Below are 12,944 nucleotides of genomic sequence, written 5' to 3'. Positions count from 1 at the left end.
AAAATGGCACTCTACACACCAAGAGGAATCCTACCTAATCTGGAAAGACAGTCTACTGTTGTATAACAAGACCCTTCGCAGAGATAGAGCAGCATTTTTTTCATCATTAATTAAGGAGAATAAAAATAATCCTAGATTTCTCTTTAGTACAGTTGCCAAACTTACCCAGAGTCACAGTCAGTTGATCCATCCATTCCCTAAGCTCTTAGCAGTAACGACTTTATGGGATTCTTCATAAATAAAATTGATTCTATTAAAAATAAAATAATTGGCATCCTCCCAAACATGATTACCTCGTCCTCAGTAGGTGAGGCAGCTTTGGAGGAATCTTTAGAATCTGCGCAGTGTTTGAACTGTTTAAAAGCAGTAGAGCTTTCTGAGCTATCTAACATTTTAGCTTCATCTAAACGTTCTACCTGTATGTTAGACCCGATCCCAACCAAGTTGTTTAAGGAGGTATTCCCTTTGATCAGTGGCACTATTTTAGACATGATTAATCTATCTTTAGTAAATGGATGTGTGCCACAGGCTTTTAAAGTAGCTGTTATTAAACCTTTACTTAAGAAACCTTCTCTTGATCAAGATGAGCTGATAAATTACAGACCTATATCTAATCTTTTCCTATCTAAAATTCTTGAGAAAGTAGTTGCTAATCCGCTATGTGAATATTTACAAAGTAATGACCTACTTGAGGAGTTTCAGTCAGGCTTCAGAGCTCATCATAGCACTGAAACAGCTCTGGTCAAGGTCACTAATGATATTCTCATGGCCTCAGATAATGGACTTGTGTCTGTACTTGTCCTGTTACATCTCAGTGCTGCATTTGATACAGTTGATCACAATATTCTCATACAAAGACTTGAGCATACTGTAGGGATTTAGGGGAAAGCATTAGGCTGGTTTAAATCCTACCCGTCAGACAGATTATAGTTTTTTCATGTTAATAATAAATCTTTTTCAAACTCTAGGGTCACTTGTGGAGTACCACAGGGTTTAGTCCTTGGACCAATTCTCTTTACTGTATATATGCTTCCGATTGGCAAAATTATCAGACAGCATGGGATTAATTTCCACTGTTATGCTGATGACACTCTGCTATATCTATCCATAAATCCTGATGAATCTGATCAATTACTTCAACGCATGTTTTGATGACATCAAAAGCTGGATGACTTTAAAATTTCTGCATTTAAATTCTGACAAGACAGAAGTTGTATTCTTTGGACCAGAGTCCTCAAAAAATAAACATCTTAATCACTTAATCTGGATGGCATTAATTTGGCCTCTGGTAATAAAGTAAAAAATCTTGGTGTTATTTTTGACCAAGACATGTCATTTAAATCCCATATTAAACAGGTTTCAGAGTTTCCTTTTTTCACCTCCAAAATATCGCCAAAATTAGAAACATTCTGTCCAGGAGCGATGCTAAAAAACTAGTCCATGCATTTTTTTTACTTCAAGGCTGGAGTATTGTAATTCTTTACTATCAGGAAGTCCACAAGATGCAGTTCAAAGTCTTCAGCTGATCCAAAATGCTGCAGCAAGAGTTCTGATGAAAATCAATAAGAGGGATCATATTTCTCCAATTTTAGCTTCCCTTCATTGGCTTCCTGTTAAATCAAGAATATAATTTAAAATTCTTCTTGGAATGTATAAAGCCCTTAAAAATCAAGCTCCATCATACATCAGAGCTCTAAATAACCCCTTATGTTTCTGACAGAGCACTTTGCTCTCAAGCTGCAGGTCTGCTGGTGGTTCCTAAAGTCTCTAAAAGTAGAATGGGAGGCAGATCCTTTAGCTATCAGGCTCCTCTCCTGTGGAACCAACTCCCAGTTTTGGTCCGTGAGGCAGACACCGTGTCTACTTTTAAGACTAATTCTTTCCTTTTTGACAAAGCTTATAGTTAGAGTGGCTTATGTTACACTGAGCAACCTCTATAATTATGCTGCTACAGGCTTAGGCTACTGGAGGACATCAGGGTCTATTTGTTTCACTCTGAGTTCTACTGTTCTTCAATTTTGCATTGCTTGTTGTCATTTCAGCTTTTAACTTTTTTTTGTTCTCTCTCTTTTTCTTCATAGTAGGTATATCTGCTCTGGTGTTCTGTGACATCATCCGGGGAAGACAGATCACCCGCTATTACCATCTTATGTAGAACAGATTACTAGATCAATGTGTGCTTCTGTGCTTGTTTGGCTCTCTTATTGTGTCTCTGCTCTGTCTTCTCTAACCCCCAGTCGGTAGAGGCAAATGACCGTTCATACTGAGCCTGGTTCTGCTGGAGGTTTTTCCTTTGCGTTAATGGGGAGTTTTTCTTTCCGCTGTCGCTTCATGCTTACATTCACTCAGTTACACTTTGATGCAATCAACTGGTTCCCTTATATAGGAATGTTTTGACCAATCTGTATAATCTGATTGATTTTGATTTTGTAAAGTGCCTTGAGATGACATGTTTCATAAACTGGCGCTATTTAAATAAAATTGCATTGAACTGAATTGAATTGAAATGACAAGGGTTAGGCAAAATGGGGAAATCAGGAAAAAACATTATCTACAGGCTTTAAGGCTATCAATATTACGGCACTATCGGTTTGCTAGAGCCCAGTATATTTGGCAGAGGAGCAGGTGAAAGAGATAAGTTTGATTGAACTGCAGCAGAAGTGCATCAGATGATTGGTAATTACTGTTGTGCAGAAGAAGTGTGGCAGCAGGCAGACAGACAGGCCTGAATATGACACTATGATTATTTTTGATGATATTGTCCTTACAACTTCAGTGTTCCAATTTGCAAAAGTTTATACTGATGAGCCCAAAGTTATTAATAGCCTTGGCAGATCCAGGATTAAAATTATGTTGAGAATATTTATCATATATTCATTGAAACAATATGTTTGTTTTAAATAGGAAATTAGACAGATACCTTTCAAAAACAATAACAATGTTTAAAAGGTGTATAAATGTATCAGTTTTTCCTTATTTGGGCGACAGTATGCCAGAAATGATTTGTTCTCTTCAAAATACTATGTAGACGAATATTTGTCATTACAGAAATCACACTACTGTTTTGATTGCTGACCAGTTTTTCTAACAGTCTATATTTGGTTATGAGTTCCAAGCCTATGGGGTAAAAAGGCATCCTTGCCATCACCAAAACCTTTAACTCCTCAGTAGAAGTTGCAGAACGCTCGCTGGATCATTCAAAAAAATGTAACCTTGTTAAGCTAGAAGAAACATGTTGATGTAATTAAAAAAATTTTAAACTTATATTTGTCATAGACATGACTCATTTTAGGTTTAACTATATGACAGAGGATTAAATGTACCATTCCATCAAGATCAATTAGTCAATCAGTATAGCCTACTAAAAGCCTGAGAATATATCCCTCAGTGTTGGTTTTCCTAGTAAAGTAAGAACACTGATCCTATAGAACCACCGTGATATGTTTCATAACTTTTGAATGTATGCTTAGCGGAATAACAATGGAATATTTCCCTCTGGTAATTGGGAGTGAACTAATTTAAAACAGAAAACAAAAAAAGGTTGACAGCCTCCTACTTTAACAAATGATAAATCTATAGAATCTCAAAACATGAACATAAGATCAGTGTTTATTACATTTTAGGACATTGCCAGAATCTTTTCAGTCCCATTTTCCATCTTTAGTTTAAATTTGAATCTGTCTTTCTCTCCCCTACCACCCACCCACAATCTTTTTCACATCTTTTCTTTGCTTCTTATTACCCAACCTAATGATAGCCAATCCTGACAGAAAGAGGCACTGATGGCAATGTGCGGCTGTTGTTATATTTAGATCTAATTAAAGATCATTATAATCTATCATCACAATGGAGGCCAGGCACTGTTAAGAGTCAGAAGAAGGGTGGGGGGGGGGGGGGGGGACAAGAATGGGAGGAAAGCTGTGAGGTAGTATAAAACTGACATGGAGTGTGGGATGTGTGCCGAGAGGTCTTGATAATGTGAATTGATCTCAGTTGTTGACAACCCCCCCCTCCCAAAACTACTTCATAATACTCCATAACTACCCCCTTGATTTTTCAATTATCTAAATCTGATTATAATGCATTACAATGATTGCAACCCTTGTACTGGCACAGAACACAAAAAAAGGAGAGGGAGGAGAAAGGACAAAAACAATTAAAGAGAGGTGTGCAAGAATTTACTCCAGAGAGTAATCAGCTACAAGCATGGCGGTTATTATAGTATTAAAATGAAACTGCATGGATTTCATGTTGGTTTTGTTTGATACCCTCATGCTGGCAACAATTATGGACACCAAATAGGAGTATGAACAACTTATTTATACAAGTGAATGAACAAATGGTGCTTTTGGATTCCCAGAATAAATACAGGATAGCACAGATGATGAGAGGCACGTTTATCATATAAGAACTGGTTCATATTTGATGGAAATGATGGTGGAGACAGGTTAGTGCTGGGGGGATGTTGGAGTTCTATGGAAAGCTGGTAAGTTTACCCACAGAGGCTGAGACTGGAAAGTGGTGATGAGTAGTGCTTGTTTATATTCATTTCCTTTTTCTCTCTTCCAGATGGAGACATGTGGGCTGGGCATCGAATGGTTGTAGAGGGATCCTGACAGCATGAACCAGAGGAGCAGCCAGGGCAGCAGGCTGGGGGAAAGGCAGAGGAGCAGTGAGATTTTCATCAAAGAGTGAGAAGCAAGAACACTGGAATCCAGGAACAGAGCACAAACTGAGAAACTAATAAATAAATGAATTAAACAAAAAAATTAAGTTGAATATGTATATTATACTGAATTCTCCCTTACACAGAGTTAATATTTAAAGCTTTATATTAGATCTTTTGCCTCAGCCATGTTCAATGCCCTCCATAATCCAGGGGAGAGAAGCGCCAGCCTCAGCTCCAGCCGACCCCAGGACCCAACGCCCATCCCCTGCCCCGAGCCCGACCAGGCGGCCCGTTCCTCCTCCAGGTCCCAAACTCAGGATGGTAAACGGATAGCAGGGGTGTAAACAGGGGCACTGGTGTGCCAATTTCAGACAGACAGTCTTTAATTCATACTTCATTTTGAGACGGTGCAGCCATGGACTAATATTTAATTCGCCTGGTTAAGGAAACTGGATCAAGGAAAACTAGGTAGAGTTTTTACTTTCTGAAGCCGGATTTACCCACCTGGGGGGTTGTGCTTTACAGAGTTATGTTTAATTTAAGTATTCTTGTAATTCACCTTAGATTTGTTTAGTTTAAATTATTTATATTTATGTAAATATTTATTGTTTTAACCCTGTGTAAACTTTATTTCTTATTTTCTAAATATCCCCTTTCCTGGTTTCTTTCTGCATAAGATGGTGTTGTTGTAGATATGACCTGCAATTTCATTATAAAAGCACCTCAAGATTAATTTTATCATCATGGCTCTCCATTTAGCATTGAGCCTCTGCCGGTCAAAGTGGACACAGTTCAAAATCCAAATTTATGTAGTTACTCAAGGACCTGTTTAGTTTAATACTATTTTCACAAGTATCTTCAACTAAACTTTGCTGAACCACTGAAGAGACGGCCAGAAAATCAGAAAGAAAATGTGCAGAACACATCAAAGGTAGAAATAGTTTACTAATAGTTTAAAAGATCCCCCCCAACTCAACTAGAATATTTTTTTTCCTTTTACAATTTTTATTGTTGCCATCCTTATTTGTCTCATTCATAATTTGTATTGGACTATTTTTCAATTTTTTACTTTTTAGTTGTGAACGATATAACATTTTCTACATCATCACACAGGTACTGCGAGCTACTGTTGTGAGTTTCATTTGTGTATGACAATTTTTGGATGAAAAACGAGGGGGTGCAAATATTGGCAGCTTCAGAATCTACCCTGCAAAAAACACTTGTTTTCTTAGCAGGATAGACACACCAAAGCATGTTAGACAAAGTAAGGTGTTTTTTGAGCTGTTGTTTATCAACAGGGAAGCCGTCAAGCTGAAGAAGGAGTCCTATTGGGCTTTACTGGCCTGTGGGACTCCAGAAGCAGCTGATATGTACCAGCAGTCAAAACGGCAGGTGGCTCGGCTGGTCGCCGAGGCAAAAACTCGGGCGTGGGAAGAGTTCGGAGAGGCCATGGAGAAAGATTTCCGTATGGCTTCGAAGCGATTCTGGTCCACTATCCAGCGTCTCAGGAGGGGGAAGCAGTGCAGTAACAAAACTGTTTATAGTGGGGGTGGTGTGCTGCTGACCTCTACTCGGGACGTCGTGAGTCGGTGGGCGCAATACTTCGAAGACCTCCTTAATCCCACCAAAACGTCTTCCATTGCGGAAGTAGGACCAAAGGACTCTGGGTCAGGTTCTCCCATCTCTGGTGCTGAGGTCGCCAAGGTTGTTAAAAAGCTCCTCGGTGGCAAGGCCCTGGGGGTGGATGACATTCGCCCTAAGTACCTTAAGGCTCTGGATGTTGTGAGGCTGTGTTGGTTAACGCGGCTCTGCAGCATTGCATGGACATCGGGGGCAGTTCCCCTGGATTGGCAGACTGGGGTGGTGGTCCCCCTATTTTATTAATTGAAATATTAAATGTTTTTCACATAATGGTAATGTTTTCTAAAAAAAAAAAAAAAGATTCCTGGCCATAATTTAATGGCCCGGGACAGTTGACAGCTTTTAGAAAGTAATGGATAAGCCATGTCTCATAAAATAGTCTTTTCAGGTAATTATGTTTCTGTCAATCTTTTAAAGAAATGTTCTATTTTTAACAGTTAGTTCTTAGTTTACAGAATAAATGTGCAAGCACACAATGCTACAAGGGAGCTTCACATATTTATATTTATGTCTCCTTTCACTCAGCTAGAAGCAGCTTACTCCATACGAGCTGCTCCACTGGCTGCCATCCTAAACCAAAGCAAAGAGCTCTTTCTCTTTGAATCTTTCCTCTGTAACCTCAATCAAGACTATGTTTCGGGTTTGTTTTTGCACCATGCAGCTTTGGAAGAATGTCATTTTATTGTCAATTTATTTCACCACTTTCCTTAGCAACCTTTCTTCCCCCTCAAGATTTAGCCCTTTCTCCTCCATCGAAAACCAGTTTGTATAAGGTTAATCTGCTTTTGACATAAGAATTCCACTATACTTCTTTGAAAGTCTTTGGGAATCAATTTGAAAATATGAGGAATGGATTTAAGGTAAGACCTGGAGCCACAAGCTTTTTCTATCTCTACCTACCAAACTTTCAGAATCCTAACAGACAAGCTGATGGACAGTCAACAGGTTATATTAAACTGGAAGTTGTTATAAACCTTACTTAAAAGTTGTTGGACCTCGTTGATTTTACATTCTAGGAAACCATAGCTTATACAGTATACTATATGTGCGTTTTATCTACAGCCATTGTTAAAGTACACCATCTTCTAATTCTGTAGTTTACATACAGTCTCAGTGATCTGACCTTTTGGTTGGTGCCTACCACTATTGCTTTGTCGGTTAGCACTGGGGCTAATCCTGGACGGGCTGCAGGTTCAGACAGCAGATATACCTTTAAAAGGGGGAATGAAATCCAAGCTGCAAATACTGATATAGCTGCAATGTCATTTAGTAAAAAAAGAAAATAAAAAAACTTTAATAATTTCTCTAACCACAAACTTAAATAGCATTTTTTTCCTTAGAGTTTTTGTCAATAGCTGCTGATGGAGCTGCATGACATCTGTTGAGCCAAGCCCAGCAACAACAGATCACTGAAGAACCAAGAATGCCATTACGGTCTAGTTGTTTATTTGTAGAAATGGATGAAGCCTTTTTTGAAAACCAAGAAATGCCAGAAGATTTAGTGTAAGTATTGGGTATTCAACCATACCGGTACCAACCTGCACTGACAGCTGGATCTCCAGATTGAAGTGAAAACTCCTCAGACTGGGATTCGATTGCTAACACCATCATGCACAATAAAACAACGTCCCTAATTACTGAGTTGGAATTGTGGAATGGTTAGAATCGATTACATCTACCCCATTGTAACACATCTAGATTTAGTTTATTAATCTGAATTTATATTTTGGGGCTTTGAAGAGCAATGCTGGTCTTTTTCAAAGATTAGCTACATTAGAATGGAGCAGCTGATATGTTTATAGACGTGTTCAATTGAGGTGCCATGGTTAGCACTTTACACATGATATTGTACGGAGACTATACGTGCATAGGTAGCTCACTCGTATAATATATGGCCGGTGATGTGTAATAGTTGTTGTGTTGTGTGAAAATAACAAGAGCTCCTTATTTTTATTTACGTAGACTCATGCCTGTATAACATGAGTGATTTGTTGCTTGATGGACGCTTCTTGTTTTTTTTTCTCTTGTTCCATGAGTCAATATGCTTCTCTCCATCTGGTAGCAAAAATAAAGCCTAGGCAAAATCGCTTGCTTCTTTGGATTGTAGCCAATCAAACTGCACAGGTGGTTGCACAAACGGTCACTTGATATTTGCATAGTAATTCTCATGTTGGAGCTTACATATCCAAGTCTGTCAACATTTTTTTTTATTTCAGGAAACTGAAAAAGTAAACTCAAGTGGTTTTTTGGGGCTCGTTGAAACAATTGATTTCAACGCACTGAGCCATGTTGAAGCTTTACTCATTCACTCACTATTGAATCGTTGTTCAATTGATGTATACTCATTGTCTTAGGTGGCACAACTTACATCACACATCTGAGGGACCAAAGAAAATGCCGAACACACTGGAAATTTGTATTCATTATGTAATAATTAAAACCAAGTTGGTACAATTGTTGTTAATTTACATCTATTACAATGCATATATTTATTGGTTTTACATTTAAGTGATAATTTTCCCTTTGATGTAATCTTGAATGGTGACTTACGCAAACACACATGCGGATGTTGAGGGTCAGATGCGAGCCGCCAGAACTGACAGACTCCTGGATAGGTGTTGTCATGCTGACCTGCCAAAACCTTGCCTGACAGACAATGATTAAGGCATAAATAACACCTAGAAAAGCAGCTGCTGTAATTCGCAAGTATGTGTGAGAGACTCCTGCTGCAAACTAACTGCAGAGAATTGAGAACCCACAGACAAACACTGAAGAGGCAGCCAAGACCAGCCAAGACCAGTCCGAGCTCAGTAACCTAGATAACTCTTGTGTGTAAATGGTCAGCAGACTGAAATGGACCGCGCTAGACATATCCGGACCGCGCTAACTGCAGACCAGTTCCTGAGCAGGTCTCGGACTGGTTTTTCTTATCCCGGTTATCTGATAACGAAGAGCGCATGAGCAGACCGCGTCATCCCCTTACAGTCAGCTTACTGTCCGTGTTTTTTCCGCTGTGTCTGGCTGCACGTCCCGATTCACACTCCATTCAGACAAATTTCAGACATTCATAATAATACTAGCTTCCTTACCGTGCCACACAGTTTCCAGTGATGATTCTGCTTCGCAGTGTGATGAACCTCAGCATCTGTCGTTGTTTCCTGCGTCTGTAAATCCTTATTAGACGTTCGTTTGTCTTATCCACGTCCCAAAAGCCGACTCTGTCTAACCATAACATCCTGAATGTTACGGGTGCCGCCATTTTAACTTGCTCGGTCCCGCCTTCAATCCCAGAGAGCAGCAGTACCGCAGATCGTCACTAGGAGGCGAGAAGCAACCAAGGAACAGGGATAGTGTGTTGTGTAAATGGTCGTCTTGGCTTGGTTAACTGATCCAAGCTCAGACTGGTCTCGGCTCGCCTCGGTTAAAAAAGTGTAGCGTAAATGGGCCTCTTGTTATCAGAAAACCGGGCCGGAGAAAAACCGAGCCGAGCTCACACCTGGAACTGGGCTGCGTTTAGCGCGGTCCGGTTGTGTCTGGCTCGGTTCAGTTCAGTTTGCTTACCATTTACACTTGATAGTTATCTCAATTACCGAGCTGGGACTGGTCTCGGCTCGGGACCAGTGTAAAGGGTAGTGTAAACGGGATATATGACTGTTATTTAAGATTCCTGCTGCTGCTGTGGTGTTTAATGTGGGGTGTTTGGGGAGTCCTGCTTATGTGGTTTGTGCACCTGGACTTTGAAGATGGCTGCACTGAGTCATAACAGGCATGAGTTTAACATTGATGTAAATAATAAGCTTGCGGATATACTGTACGTGTTTATGTTATGGTTATGTATTTGGGCATAGTGCAGTATAATGGTGAATGGGCAAGGGGGATTTTAGATTGTTAATTGGTGTATAAAATTGAAAGTAATTTTAGTAAAGCTCTGCTAATGGACATGGGAATTAGATTAGTTTAATTATTGTTCATGCTGGTAAGGAATTCGTGTGTGTTGTAAATATAATATACATTTTTCTAAGGCTTTTACCTGACTATTGTTCAAACGACTGATCACAGAGAAAAAAAAATAAAAATAAAGAATGGAAAAAAATATTCAACTTCTCTGAGTAAATCCAGCTATACTCTCAAGGTCATGGGTTCACCTCTTCAAGTGTGGGGTACTAGTAAAAACACTAACGTCAGTAGAAACTGGCAGGAGAATTGCTGGATTAAAGAGCCACGCTTCAGCTACAAGCCAAGAGCCACACTTCAGCTACAAGGCAAGAGGCATGCTTCAGCTACAAGGCAAGAGGCATGCTTCAGCTACAAGTCAAGAGGCAAGATTCAGCTACAAGCCAAGAGGCACCCTTCAGTTACAAGCCAAGATCCATGCTTCAGCTACATGCTAAAAGCCACGCTTCGGCTTCAGCCCAAAGCCCAAGCTCCAGCTCAAAGCCCAAGCTCCAACAAGGAAATGGTGGGTTCTAAGGGCCTACAGCAGCTCAAAACTGGCAGGACTACTGCTAAAAGGCAGTTTTTTAATCATGTTAATTAGAGTGTTCATAATTAAAAAATTGAAATAAATTACATTTTAATATAAATTGTAATCTTTGGACCAGAGTCCTCAAAAAATAAACTTCTTTATCACTTAATCTGGATGGCATTAACTTGGCCTCTGGTAATAAAGTAAAAAATCTTGGTGTTATTTTTGACCAAGACATGTCATTTAAATCCCATATTAAACAGGTTTTCAGAGTTTCCTTTTATCACCCCCGGAATATCGCCAAAATTAGAAACATGCTGTCCAGGGGTGATGCTGAAAAACTAGTCCATGCATTTGTTACTTCAAGGCTGGACTATTGTAACTCTTTACTATCAGGAAGTCCACAAAATGCAGTTCAAAGTCTTCAGCTGATCCAAAATGCTGCAGCAAGAGTGCTGATGAAAATCAACAAGGGGGTTCATATTTCTCGAATTTTAGCTTCCCTTCATTGGCTTCCTGTTAAATCAAGAATAGAATTAAAAATTCTTCTTCTAACGTATAAAGCCTTTAATAATCCAGCTCCATCATATATCAGAGCTCTGATTACCCCGTATGTTCCTAACAGAGCACTTCGCTCTCAGACTGCAGGTCTGCTGGTGGTTCCTAGAGTCTCTAAAAGTAGAATGGGAGGCAGATCCTTTAGCTATCAGGCTCCTCTTTTGTGGAACCCGGTTTTGGTCCGTGAGGCAGACATCGTGTCTACTTTTAAGACTAATCTTAAAAGTGTTTGTGGGGCTGTGTTGGTCAACGCAACATTGCATGGACATCGGGGCAGTTCCCCAGGATTGGCAGACTGGGGTGATGGTCCCCCTATTTAAAAATGGGGACTGGAGGGTGTGTTCCAACTACAGAGGAATCACCCTCTTAAGCCTCCCTGGTAAGATTTATTCCGGGATTCTGGAAAGAAGGGTCCATCGGATAGTCGAATCTCAGTTTCAGGAAGAGCAGTGTGGTTTTCGTCCTGGCCGTGGAACACTGGATCAGCTCTACAACAGCAGGATCCTGGAGGGTGTGTGGTAGTTTGCCCAACCAATCTACATGTGCTTTGTGGATCTGGAGAAGGCATTCGACCAATCTCGATACTCCGGGAGTATGGAGTACCGGGCCCTCTAAGAAGGGCTGTTAGGTCTCTGTATGACCGGTGTCAGAGCTTGGTCTGCATTACCGGCAGTAAGTTGGACACATTTCCAGTGAAATTTGGACTCTCACTGGAAACTTTTATAGACAGAATTTCTAGGAGCAGCCAAGGTGTTGAGGGATCCATTTTGGTGGCAATAGGATTGCGTCTCTGCCAATGTCCCCCCTAATTTTTCATGTGTCTGAGCAAACTCCCTGAGCAATCACTTGACCTCTGTAAACAACATCACGTGCCCTGAGGCTACATTACACCAGTCCAAAACATGAGATTATAACAAGTTACATGGCTTACTACAATAATCAAGATGCAGCAATTAAGATTACTTAATTTAGATAAAGCTGATTTAGCCCGATTACATGAAAAAGATACACATATCAGATATTTTAATAACTCACACCATCCCATCATTATTTGCATATGTTTAATATAGCCAATTAATGTATTAGTTGAGAACGTTTAAACATAAAAAATATAACTTAACCTTACCTAATTAAACTATATTTTTATACTTGATCATCATTTGCTGCCCCGTCCTGTCAATGCCTTTCCTAATCAATGCGCCCCCCCCACTCCCTCTTAGAACTTTAAAGTTCTATTTTTGTTTATGCTTCTGCATGGTCTTGCTCCTTATCTTTCTGAGCTGCTACACCTTCATGCCACCTCCTGTTCTATCAGGTCAGTTGGTCAGTCACTCCTTGATTTGCCCAAAACTAAACATAAGCTCAGGCGGGATTGTGCTTTTTTTCCCGTGGCAGCTCCAAAATGTGGAACGACCTTCCATTGTGCTTTAAAGAGGCTACTTCTCTCTCTGATTCTAAATTGCTTCTTAAAACGTATCTATTTGCCTTGGCAATTGACACTGTCAAACAAGTGAGATGTTTATTTTAAGCCTGTGAGGTTAAGTTACTGAAGCTGCTGCCCCCGCGACCCGACCCCGGATAAGCGGAAGAAGATGGACGAGGTTAAGTTAT

General features: G+C 40.0%; 1 protein-coding gene across 4 annotated transcripts in view; it reads right to left on the bottom strand.

The window, feature by feature from the left end:
• Positions 1-4,217: 4,217 nt before the first annotated feature.
• LOC105940211 overlaps positions 4,218-12,944 on the bottom strand; it is a 29,551-nt gene continuing 20,824 nt past the window's right edge. For 3 of the 4 annotated variants that reach the window (XR_004933274.1, XR_004933278.1, XR_004933275.1), the window contains one exon: positions 4,218-4,650. The gene's annotated coding sequence lies outside the window, so the exon portion shown is untranslated. Of the gene's footprint in view, positions 4,651-8,860; positions 8,957-12,944 lie in introns of all 4 variants that reach the window. The other variant, XR_002426827.2, reaches the window with a different exon arrangement.

This window comes from Fundulus heteroclitus, chromosome 18, assembly GCF_011125445.2.
Source record: "Fundulus heteroclitus isolate FHET01 chromosome 18, MU-UCD_Fhet_4.1, whole genome shotgun sequence".
NCBI classification, from domain to species: domain Eukaryota; kingdom Metazoa; phylum Chordata; class Actinopteri; order Cyprinodontiformes; family Fundulidae; genus Fundulus; species Fundulus heteroclitus.
This window is presented reverse-complemented; position numbering and strand designations above follow the sequence as displayed.